Here is a 12,632-nt window from a genome sequence, read left to right on the forward strand (position 1 = left end):
AAATGCAGAATTCATATCAGCATAATGAGTTTTTCTAGGGGTCGTGGTTTATGGTAAAAATGCTCATATACAAGAAGCTTTATGGTATGTAAAATCTTTCACATTTCCCTTGACTCTTTATACTATTCTAGAAAGTAGATATTAATATGCCCTCCTCTGATTTACAAATGGGAGATGAGACTTAGTCACTAGGTAACATGGCACATGGTCATATAGCAGGTTGGTGGCAAAGGTAGAATTTGAACCCATTTCTGGTATGGGCCAGCCCAGGACCTCTTAGCATTATTTTATTCATGAATCTCTGTTTTCCTTTCTTTCTGTTTATGACCATACCTATGGTATATGGAATTTCCCAGGCAAGAGGTTGAATCAGAGATACAGCTGCTGGCTTACGCCACAGCCACAGCCACAGCAACGCCAGATCTGAGCCTCATCTTCAACCTACGCCATAGCTCATGGCAATGCGGGATCCTCAACCCATTAACAAGGCCAGGGGTCAAACCCACATCCTCATAGATACTAGTCGGATTCTTAACCCACTGATCCATAATGGGAACTCCCGAATCTCCGTTTCTTTACATTGCAAGTTTGTTACTATGTAGCTGGGTTCTTTGCTCAAGCTCTCCCTGGACTGAAGATCAAGGTATTGGTCCAGGTATTTTAATTCGGAGCTTGGGATCCTCTACCAAGATCACTGTTTGTTGGCCTGATTCATTTCTTTCTCATGCCTTCCCTGTGGTCTCCTCCATCTTTAAGCCACATCAAGTCCTTATAATTTAGATCTCTTTGACATCCTTTTCTGCTGCATCTCTCTGACTTCCATAATTTTAAATTTTAAAGGGGTCAGCGGGAACACGTGTGTCATTTTCAATAGGAAATTGAACTTTTTGCTGTTCTGTTTCCCTGCCCCACGAAACCAAGCAGACATGATAGTCTCAGCTAGAAAAATCTCAAACTCAGGAAAAAGTTCAGAGCAATATCTAGCTTTCTACAATGGAGCTGTTGATCTTAAGTTTCATCAAAGCCCGGCATGGCCAGGGTATTAACAGGACCCCTGCTTCTGTCTGGTGGCCTTGAGAGGTCCCCTTGGTCTTTACATAAGACAGATTTTCCCACATGGACTTAGAAGAAAACCTGATCTCATCTTTCTAAACAAACCTTCAGAAGATTCAGGATTGGATTGGATTCAAGAAGGACAACTCCTTTCAAGAACTGGCTTAAAGTACAGCGTGGTGTTTCCACCCAAGGCAGGCCAGTAAAGCAATGGATTTCAGTTAACCAGTTTTTTTTTTTTTTTTTTTTTTTTTTTTTTTTTTCCTAGAAATGAAAGTCTAGAAGGAAGTGTCAGAGCTCTACTAGTCCCCGACTAGCTTTGGACAATTTAAAATTTTATCTTGACCTTGGTTTTTCTCACCTAGAAATTGGAAATGATTGTTTTTTTGGTCCAGTTCAAATCTAACCTTTTGGGTAAGATGGAGAAGCTCACCAACACCCATTGTGAGCCTCATATTCATGAGAATAGTAAGGGAAATTCTCCTTATTAGACGAGGAACCAGTACTTGCTGGAAGACGTTGCCAGGCACAAAATTATAGGTAATTACATAAGCATGGGAAACACATTACAAGTTTATTTAAAATAAGCAAATTCAAAGAACAATGGTTGAACTTCATAAGTTTGTTTACAGCTCTGGATGGCTGAAGACTTAGAACAAAAGTTGTTTGGGAAATTTTCAGGGACATGTTTCCTCTAGTACTTATATTAAAAACATCTTAACCTCAGTATCCTTATTTTAAGCACGCAATGGACTATTTATTCAGAGTGTGTCAGTCGGAGGATTTTTTTAAACATTCAGTCGCTTGGTATTGATTAATTTTGCTCTATATTTCCCTACACATGGCATGTTCTGTGAATTGGATTAAATTTAAGGTATGTATCTGTGTTAATAAATGGTAGATAGGATAGTATATATGGTAGTATATCTACCCATTTATGTATCGTGTGTGTGTGTGTGTGTGTGTGTGTGTAGTAGATAGATAGGTAGGCAGATAGGCATATCTACTTAGGAACAAATACATTTTTATTCAAATTTTATTCCAAAAGTGGAACACAAAGCTACTCTGGATTTCAAAAACAGTAAATTAAAAAAAAAAAGAAAGCTAAATAAATATTTTAAAAATGCTTTAAAATTTTGACTTTTGAACTAAAATGTGTTTATTTTTCCATGTATTACTTGAAACCCACAATAAGGTGTCCTTATAGATGATTGTACCCATTTGTGACACGATGTTCCTGGTTAGGGCTTTTAACATTTGAGATTTAAAGAGTAGTCACACTAAAACTCATTTCTAATATTTAACCCTGATGTCACAAATATATCATAACTAAGAAAATAAAACAGAAACTTCAGAAAAAACTTCAGGCTTAATTCCTATGGTCCATTTCATTGAAAACAAAAATGTATGTTGATTGCATCTTAAAATGAAAATAATAGGGGAAAAAAGAGAGATGATTATATTCTTTCTCTATTAGTCATTCATAATCTACAGGGTGTTTCTCAGATGTTTCCACATAAACATCCTCAACTGATATAAGAACATGAACTCACCCCTTGGAGGAAGAGAATGGCTTAAAAGCATTGCCCAAAGTGAATTGCTGAGAACTAGAAACATCTCCTCTTTTAATTTTGTCTTTAACATTCACTTAAAAATTACAATCTATACTATTTTGATTTCATTTTAAAGATAACATTCTAAATTACCTAAGTAAAATTTACTTCTTGAAGATGCTTCATATATATGTTGAATTACATATGTATAATTACATACGTAATTTCATATATATTGAATTACGTATAATTCAATAGAATTTTTTGGTGGTTATATCAACTACAGAGTAAGTGCTTTTTAAAAGTATTCCATTATACTATCATTTTCTTACTTGAACATAATATTAGTGCCTTGAATATTAAAAGCTCTATATAATTGCTATCAGTTTTTACCCAAAACCAGCTTAGAAAGGGTTATGTTAATATGAGTCTTACTCATAGGACTTACCCTCAAATCCTTTTTGGAACAAAGCAGAGAATAAATATGATAACTAATAGGACATGAGGAAAGAGCCAGACTGAATACAGAAAAAAAATTGTGTGAGAGATGTATTTCTACTGGGTTTTATAACTTGAGGTGATTCTTAAAAAAGTAGAGAGCACAGAAGAGTTTCTTATATCAATGAATTTATTAGTGCTTAAGAAATGCTTTCAACCCAGCTGCCTTTTCCTTTTTTAGGGAAAGCTGGGAGCACTGAAGTACACAACCAGCTTGACAAAGACCGGAAATGGAGCGGAGTTCTGAAAGTCCTTTGAGGAAGTTAATTGACCATGTTGTTTTCATTTACTTGGAAAGGAATTCCCTTTGAAAACTCAGTGAGGTGTGTCTTTCTCTTTTCTTCACTGCACTCTGTCAGCTAATAAGATAACTGATGTAAACTTATGTTATATACTTTAGTTTCTATTGTCTGTGAAGAACTAGAGCTTGAAGTAATCCCACTTAATTCAGTGATTCAATTTTACGAAGGATGATTAACCCATTCTCATTAGAAAATTCTTTTGCCCTTTGCCCATGGAAATCGTTGGCTCTCTGTACATCTGACACAGTAGCTGTTGCAGCCCTGCTTACTACACCTGATCATAGGCACCAGGGAGGAGAGAGGAGGAACACTGGTTTCTGTCATCAGTACCTACTTTTTAGGAGGAAAAAAAGGAATAGCTGCATATAATGACCTGAGACCAACATGGCCTTCCCAATAATAAATAGCAGGAGAGCTCAACTTCCCCCCTTCCCTTGCCCCTTATAGTTCTTATGTGCTGATCAATTGATGCTCAGGAAGGAAAAGTGAAACTAAGAGAAATATGGGAAGCTTACAGAAAAACTTACAGAAATACAGTTTTCTTAACTTCTTCCATATATATTGGTATATGCAAATCAATTGCTAATACTTTTGTTGTATTGAGAGGGTGAAAACTTGGGTCATATAGAGAAATCTTTTATAATTAAAAACAACCTCTGATTCTCAGAATGATGCTTTTATCTGGCTTCCTCTCTGTTGCTTCTTAACAGCCAGGTATTTGCCTGTTTTCTTTGTCTTTTCAAACAATGAGCTCTTGAATTAATAAATTTAAATTTGCCTTCTAATTCATTAATTTGTTTTAAATATTTATTATATTTTCTCTAGTTATTTTTTTAAAAATTGTGTTTACTTCTTGGGTTGACTGCTGCATTTATTTTCATTCTTTCTTGTTTAGCTATGAAAACATTTAAAACTATGATTTTTCCTTTCGCTATAACCTTGATAGCATCCAAAACATTTTAATAAATGATGTTGTCTTTGTTGGCCTTTTCTCTTTTTTTTTGTCTTTTTTTTTTTTTTTTTTTGCTATTTCTTGGGCCGCTTCCACGGCATATGGAGGTTCCCAGGCTAGGGGTCTAATCAGAGCTGTAGCCGCCAGCCTACGCCAGAGCCACAGCAACGCGGGATCCGAGCTGCATCTGCAACCTACACCACAGCTCACAGCAACGCCTGATCGTTAACCCACTGAACAAGGGCAGGGACCGAACCTGCAACCTCATGGTTCCTAGTCGGATCCGTTAACCACTGTGCCACGACGGGAACTCCTTTGTTGGCCTTTTCTACAAAATAATTACTGTATCGATCTACTTTCACTCATTAATGGTTTTGGTTGGATAGACTTTGGTTTCCAAGTATATTTTCTTTTTCCTTAAAAGTATGACAAATTTCTAAGTTTGTTTTTGCATTGGGGTCACATAGCCTGTATAATCTCTACTTTTGAGAATTTACTGAGATTTCTTTTTGTGGAAAAGAGTTAGAAGACATTCCATAAACAAGTATTTCTTCTAAAGGGTACAGAATTTTAAAACATTTTTATTTCAGCTTTTTAGAGGTATAATTGACAAATGAAATTGTAAGATTTTTAAGTGTACATTATTATATATATATAATTTTTTATCCCTTTTGGCTCTCCTTTTTTTGTGATTTGATGATTTTTCTGTTGTAGTATGCTTAGACTCCTTTCTCTTCATCTTTGTATATCTACTATAGACTTTTGCTTTGTGGTTACCAGGAGGCTTACATAAAGCTATGTTTATAACAGTACATTTTAAGTTGATAACATCAACTTCAAACACAGGTGAAAACTCTGCATTTTTACATTATTCACTCATTTATACTTTTGATGTTATGATTTACATCTTTTTACATAATGTTTCCACTAACAGATTATTGTATTTTTTTTTAAAAAATGTATTATGATTGATTTACTGTCAATTTCTGCTGTACAGCAAAGTGGCCCAGCGATAGATATGGATATATCTAGATATATTGATATCTATATCTATCTTGATATATCTAGATATATTGATATCTATCAATATATATACATTCTTTTTCTCACATTATCCTCCATCATGTTCCATCACAACTGATTAGATATATAGTTCCCTGTCCTATACAGCAGGATCTCATTCCCTGTCCACTCCAAATGCAAGAGTTTTTCATCTACTAACCCAAGACTCCCAATCCATCCCACTCCCCTCCTCTCCACCTCTGGCAAACACGAGGTCTGTCCTACATGTTCATGATCTTTTCTGTTTTGTAGATAGATCATTTGTGCCATATTTTAGACTCCACATATAAGTGATATCATATGGTGTCTGTCTTTCTCTTTCTGACTTTCTTCACTCAGTATGATAATTTCTAGTTCTATCCATTTTGCTGCAAATGGCATTATTATGTCCTTTCTTATGTCTGAGTAGTATTCCATTGTGTATATGTACCACATCTTCCTAATCCATTCATCCATTAGTGGACATTTAGGTTGTTTCCATGACTAGCCTATTGTGAATTGTGCTTCGATAAACATATGGGTGCATGTATCTTTTTCAAGGAAAGTTTTGTCTGGATATGTGCCCAGGAGTGGGAATGCTGGGTCATATGGTAGTTCTATATTTAGTTTTCTAAGGTATCTCCCTATGGTTTTCCGTAGTAATTGTACCAATTTACATTCCCACCAACAATGTAGGAGGGTTCCCTTTTCTCCACATCCTCTCCAGCATTTGTTATTTGTTGACTTGTTAATGATGGCAACTCTAAATGGTGTGAGGTGGTACCTCATTGTAGTTTTGGTTTGCATTTATCTAATAATTAGTGATGAGCATTTTTTCAGGTGCCTGCTGGTCATCTGTATGTCTTCTTTGGTGAAATGTCTATTTAGGTCTTCTGCCAATTTTTCAATTGGATTGTTTGTTTTTTTTTGTTGTTGAGTTGTATGGGTTGTTTGTATATTTTGGAGAATAAACCTTTGTCATTTGAGTCACTGCAAACATTTTCTCCCATTCTGTGGGTTGTCTTTTCATTTTTTTAAAGTGATTTCCTTTGCTGTGCAGAAGCTTTTGAGTTTAATTAGGTCCCATTGGTTTATTTGTGTCTTTATCCAGGAGGTGGATCAAAGATGTTGCTGTGATTTATGTCAAAGAGCATTCTGCCTATGTTTTCCTCTAGGAGTTTTATTGTATCTGGCTTTAAATTTTGGTCTTTAATCCATTTTAAGTTTATTTTTGTGTATGGTGTTACACAATGTTCTAATTTCACTCTCTTACATGAAGTTGTGCAGTTTCCCCAACACGATTTATTGAAGAGACTATCTTTCCTCCACTGTATATTCTTGCCTCCTTTGTCATAGGAATTGACCATAGGTGTTTGGGTTTATTTTTGGTCTTTCTATCCTGTTCCATTGATCTATACTTCTTTTTTGTGTGCCAGTACTGTACTGTATTGATGACCATACCTTTGTAGTAGAGTCTGAAATCAGGGAGCCTGATTCCTCCAGTTCCTATTTTCTTTTCAATATTGCTTCGGCTGTTTGAGGTCTTTTGTGTTTCCATACAAACTTTAAAATATTTTGTTCTAGTTCTATAAGGAATGTCATTGGTAGTTTGATAGGGATTGAACTGATTCTGTAGATTGCCTTAGGTAGTAGTGATTCTTTCAATCTAAGAGCCTGGTATATTTTTCCATCTAATTGTGGCTTTAATTTCTTTCATCGGTGTCTTATGATTTTGAGAGTACCAGTCTTTTGTCTCTTTAGGTAGGTCTTTTTCCTAGGTATTTTATTCTTTTTGATGCAATGGTAAATGGGATTGTTTCCCTAATTTCTCTTTCTGATTTTTCATTGTTAGTGTATAGAAATGCAATCTGTTATTAATTTTGTATCCTGCAATTTTATCAAATTAATTGATGAGCTCTAATAGTTTTCTGGTAGTGTCTTTAGGATTTTCTAGGTATAGAATCATGTCATCTACAAACAGTGACAGTTTTACTTCTTCAATTTGGTTTCCTTTTATTTCTTTTTCTTCTCCAATTGCCATGGCTAGGACTTCCAAAACTATAAATAACACTGGTGAAAGAGGACATCCTTGTCTTGTTCCTGATCTTAGTGGAAGTGCTTTCAGTTTTTTACCACTGAGAATGATGTTAGCTGTGGGTTTGTCATAAATGGCTTTTATTTTATTGAGGTAGTTCCCCTCTATGCCCACTCTTTAGAGAGTTTTTATCAGGAATGGGTGTTGAATTTTGCCAAAAGCTTTTTCTGAATCTATTATTTTTCAGTTTGTTGATCTGATGTATCACATTGATAGATTTGCAGATATTTAAGAATCCTTGTATCCCTGGGATAAACCCTACTTGATCATGATGTATGATCTTTTTAAGGTATATTTTTATGCGGTTTGCAAATATTTTGTTGCAGATTTTTATGTCTATATTCATCAGTGATGTTGGCCTATAATTTTCTTTTCTTTTTTTTTGGTGGTGTCTTTTTTTTGGTTTTGGTATCAGGGTAATGGTGGCTTCATAGAATGAGCTTGGGAGTGTTCCTTCCTCTGCAATTTTCTGGAAAAGTTTCAGAAGAAGAGGTATTAAGTCTTCTCTGAATGTTTGTTAGAACTCAGCTGTGAAGCCATTAGGTACTGGACTCTTGTTTTTGGAAGTTTTTAAATCACATTTTCAATTTCAGTACTTGTGATTCATCTGTTCATATTTTCTATTTCTTCCTGGTTCAGTCTTGTACCTTTGTAAGAATCCATCCATTCCTTCTAGGTTGTCCATTTTATTGGCATACAGTTGCTCATAGTAGTCTCTCATGATTCCTTGTATTTCTGCAATGTCAGTTGTAACTTCTCCTTTTTCCTTTCTAATTTTATTGATTTGAACACTCTCCCTTTTCTTCTTGATGAGTCTGGCTAACAGTTTATCAATTTTGTTGATCTTTTCAAAGAACCAACTTTTGGTTTCATTGATTGTCTCAATTGTTTTCTTTTTTTCTATGCTTTAATTTTTGCTCTATAATCTTTATGATTTCTTTCCTTCTACTAATTTTGGGTTTTGTCTGTTCTTCTTGTCTAGATGTTTAAGGTATAAGGTTAGATTGTTTACTTGCATTTTTTCTTCTTTCCTGGGATAAGATTGTATTGCTATAAACTTCCCTCTCAGAACTGCTTTTGCCGTGTCCCATAATTTTTGTATTGTTGTATCTTCATTGTCATTTGTCTCTATGTATCTTTTAATTTCCTCTTTGATTTTTTTCAATGATCCATTGGTTGTTTAGTAGCATATTGTTTAGCTTCCAAGAGTCTGTGGTTTTGCAACTTTTGCTGTTTTTTCTTGTAGAGTATTTCTAATCTCATAGCATTGTGATTTAAGAAAATGCTTGAAATAATTTAGATTTTTAAAAATTTATCAAGGCTTGATCTGTGACCCAAGATGTGATCTTTCCTGTAGAATGTTCCATGTGCACAAGAAGAAAGTATATTCTGCTGCATTGGGTGAAAAGTTCTAGATATCAGTTAAGTCTGTATGGTCTAGTGTGTCATTTAAGGCCTGTGTTTCCTTGCTGATTTTTTGTCTGGATGATCTGTCCATTGCTGTTAAGTGTGGTGTTCAAGTTCCCCACTATTATTATGTTAATGTCACTTTCCCCTTTTATGGCTGTTAATAGTTGCCTTATATATTGTGCTGCTCCTATGTTGGTGCAAATATATTTAAAATTGTTATTTCTTCTTCTTGTATTGGTCTTTTGATCATTATGTAATGTCCGTTGTCTCTTGTGACCATCTTTATTTTAAAATCTATTTGTCTGATAGAGTATTGCTACTCCTGCTTTTCTATAATTTCCATTTACATGTAATATTTTATTCCATTCCCTCACTTTAAGTCTGTATGTCCTTAGATCTGAAGTGGGTTGCCTGTAGACAGCGTATACATGGGTCTTGCTTTTGAATCCATTCAGGTAGTCTTTTTCTTTTAGTTGGAGCATTTACATCTCTTTACATTCAATGTAATTACGGATAAGTATGTATTTATTGTCATTTACTTAAAGTTTTTTTGGGGGAATTGCTATTTTGGGTCTTTTTTCTTCCCTTTCTCTTTTTGTCGTCTTTTCTTACAGTTTGCTGACCATGTTTAGTGTTATGTTTGGCTTTCTTTTTCTTTTTCTTTTTGCCATTTCTTGGGCTGCTCTCGCAGCATATGGAGGTTCCCAGGCTAGGGGTCCAATCAGAGCTGTAGCTGCCGGCCTACGCCAGAGCCACAGCAGTGCGGGATCCGAGCCACATCTGCAACCTACACCACAGCTCACAGCAACGCCGGATCCTTAACCCACTGAGCAAGGCCAGGGATCAAACTTGCAACCTCATGGTTCCCAGTTGGATTCGTTAACCACTGAGCCACGACAGGAACTCCCTTGGTTTTTCTTTTTTAGTGTGTGATTGTTATAGTTATTTGAATAGTGGTTCCCTTATATTTTGATATATCCATCTGTATGTGTGCAGAATTGTTTCATCTTGCTGGTCTCCTTCCTTTCAAATGCACTTTCAATGTTCTGCATTTGTCCCCTCCTTTTCTCATGCTTGCTAGTTCAGATACCATATTTGTCAGTGGGTGATTTCCTACTTTTAAATTATCTTTGCCTTCACCAGTGAGTTTCTTCATTTTTAATATTTTTGTTTATAAATGTGGCTTTTCCTTTTCTGCTTAGAGAAGTTCCTTTAGTAGTTGATGTAGAGCTGGTTTGGAGGTGCTGAATTCTCTTAGCTTTTGTTTGTCTATGAAGCTTTTGATCTCTCCATCATCTCTCAATTTAATGAGAGCTTTGCCGGGTAGAGTATTCTTGGTACTTGGTTTCTCTTCTTCATCATTTCAAATATATTTTGCCACTCCCTTCTGGCTTGTAGAGTTTCTGCTGAGAGATCAGCTGTAATCCTTATGGGAATTCCCTTATATGTGATCTGTTGCTTCTCCCTTGTGGGAGAACAATATTTTTTCTTTGAACTTAATTTTTGTCGGTTTGATTAGTATGTGTCTTGCTGCATTTTTTCTGGGGTTTATTTTGTATGGAATTCTCTGTGCTTCTTCCACTTGAGTGAGTGTTTCCTTTCCATATTTGGGAAATTTTCAGTTATAATCTCTTCAAATATTTTCTCTGGCCCTTTTTCCTCTCTCTTCTCCTTCTGGAACCCCTATGATGTGAATGCTGTCCCAGATGTCTCTTAGACTCTTTTCAGTTTTTTTCATTCTTTATTCTTTTCTGCAGCAGTGATTTCTACCACTCTGTCTTCCACCTCACTTATTCGTTGTTCCGCCTCCATTAACCTGCTATTGGTTCCTTCTAGACTATTTTCTTCTCAGCTATTGCACTATTCATTTTGGTCTTCAGATCCTCTAGCTATTTGTTAAACATTTCTTTTAAGTTCTCAGTCTGTGTCACCATTCTTTTTCCAAGAGCTTGGGTCATCTTTACTATCATCACTCTGAATTCTTTTTCAGGTAAATCGCCTATCTCCTCATCATTTTGTGTGTTTTTGACTTGTAGCTTTGTCTGAAAGCTGCTTCTTGTCATCTCATAATGTCTACTTTTCTGTTTATCATCCCCTTGACAGTATGATCAAGGTCTGGTATATAGTTTATTTTTATTTTTATTTTTTCTTCCCTCTGTACAGCATGGGGATCAAGTTATTCTTACATGCATACATTTTTCCCCACCCTTTGTTCTGTTGCAGTATGAGTATCTAGACATAGTTCTCAATGCTACTCAGCAGGATCTCCTTGTAAATCTATTCTAAGTTGTATCTGATAACCCCAAGCTCCCGATGCCCAGTCCTGGAGTTCTCAGGGGTGGTAGTGGTTCACGTGTACCTCTTTGCTGTGTAGGTCCTAGGGATTGCTCTATGTAGATAAAGGAGCAGGTGCTGCTGTTCTGCCAGCACTCTCCTTGCTTGGCCACTCTATGGATCTCTCTCTAAAGCTTCTCTTGAAAGGGGTCTCACTCCACCTCTAGGTTGGGATCGGGGGGAGTGGCTTCTCCCTGCTTGTTGCTCACAGGCTCTCTCTGTAGCTGCAGGATGTGTGTTTCTGGTGGTTCCTCCCCCTGCCTTGCTGCTGCTAGGAGTGCTCTTCCCAGCCCTGCAGATTAGAATGTGGGTTAATGGGCCTCCCCTGGCTCCGTTCATGTGGAAAGAATGCCACTGACATGAGTCTTCAAGGGGCCACTGGAAGGGGTCCTGTATCTTGTTTTCTTCACTGGTTGGGCAGCCCAGAGCTCTGTCAGAGAGCAATACCGGCAGTCCTCTTGTGGGAGTGGGTGCTGCCACCAGCAGCTTTTCTGGCACTGCTTTGCTGGCAGAGTTTCTGCAGATTCTCTGGGCGGTAACAATGAACCTGTGTTTTCCCTGGTAGAAAGGGAGTGGGCACTGGCAGCTCTCTCACGGGAATGGGTGGGCACTGGCAGCTCTCTCATGGGAATAGGTGCTGTCACAGTGGCAGGAGCCCTGCAGGTTCTGCCGGTGGAGCTGAGACACCTGAGTTTGCCTGTGTTTTCCCTGCTCAAGTAGATCACTGCTTTTGCAGGAAGTAGGCACTGATGCCAGCAGTTTTTCTGATGCTGCTTTGCTGGCGCAAGCCTCTGTATAGTCTCTGGGCGGAGCCAAAGCCCCTGTATTTTCCCTGATTGGCAGGTAGTGGGCACTGGCGGCCCTCTTGCGGGAATAGGCGCTGCCTCTCTGGGTGTAGCTGAGACTCCTGTGTTTTCCCTGATCAAGAAGGTTGTCACTTTTGCAGGAAGTGGGCGCTGCCACCAGCAGATTTTCTGGCACTGCCCTGCTGGTCAGAGCCTTTGCAAATTCTCTGGGTGGAGCCAAAGCACCCGCATTTTCCCAGACCTCTTGGGGGTTGAGCTCAGCCACCGAAGGCTGCTCTTCTGGTGCAGGTTGGGCTTCACTAGCGTGGGCCCCGGCTGTCAGAACCTGAGAACTTGTGTTACTCTCCCAGGTGGATATTCCACCTGCTCCAAGAAGTTTGTACCCTAAGGAAGGGGCCGCTTCCCAGCCGTTGTTAGGCAGCCACTTTGGCCAAGTGGTTCCCCAGCAGAGGCAGGCAGTGTCCTGCAGCTTGAGAAAGCCGGCAGAGAGAATAAGGCTGTGGTAGTGTTCCCACTCCTTCCTTCAAGCACCCCAAACAATGGTGTCTAGTCTCTAAGCCCGACTGGGTTGCCTCTGCTTAGATGCTG

This window comes from Sus scrofa, chromosome 7 (genome assembly GCF_000003025.6).
Source record: "Sus scrofa isolate TJ Tabasco breed Duroc chromosome 7, Sscrofa11.1, whole genome shotgun sequence".
Taxonomy (NCBI): domain Eukaryota; kingdom Metazoa; phylum Chordata; class Mammalia; order Artiodactyla; family Suidae; genus Sus; species Sus scrofa.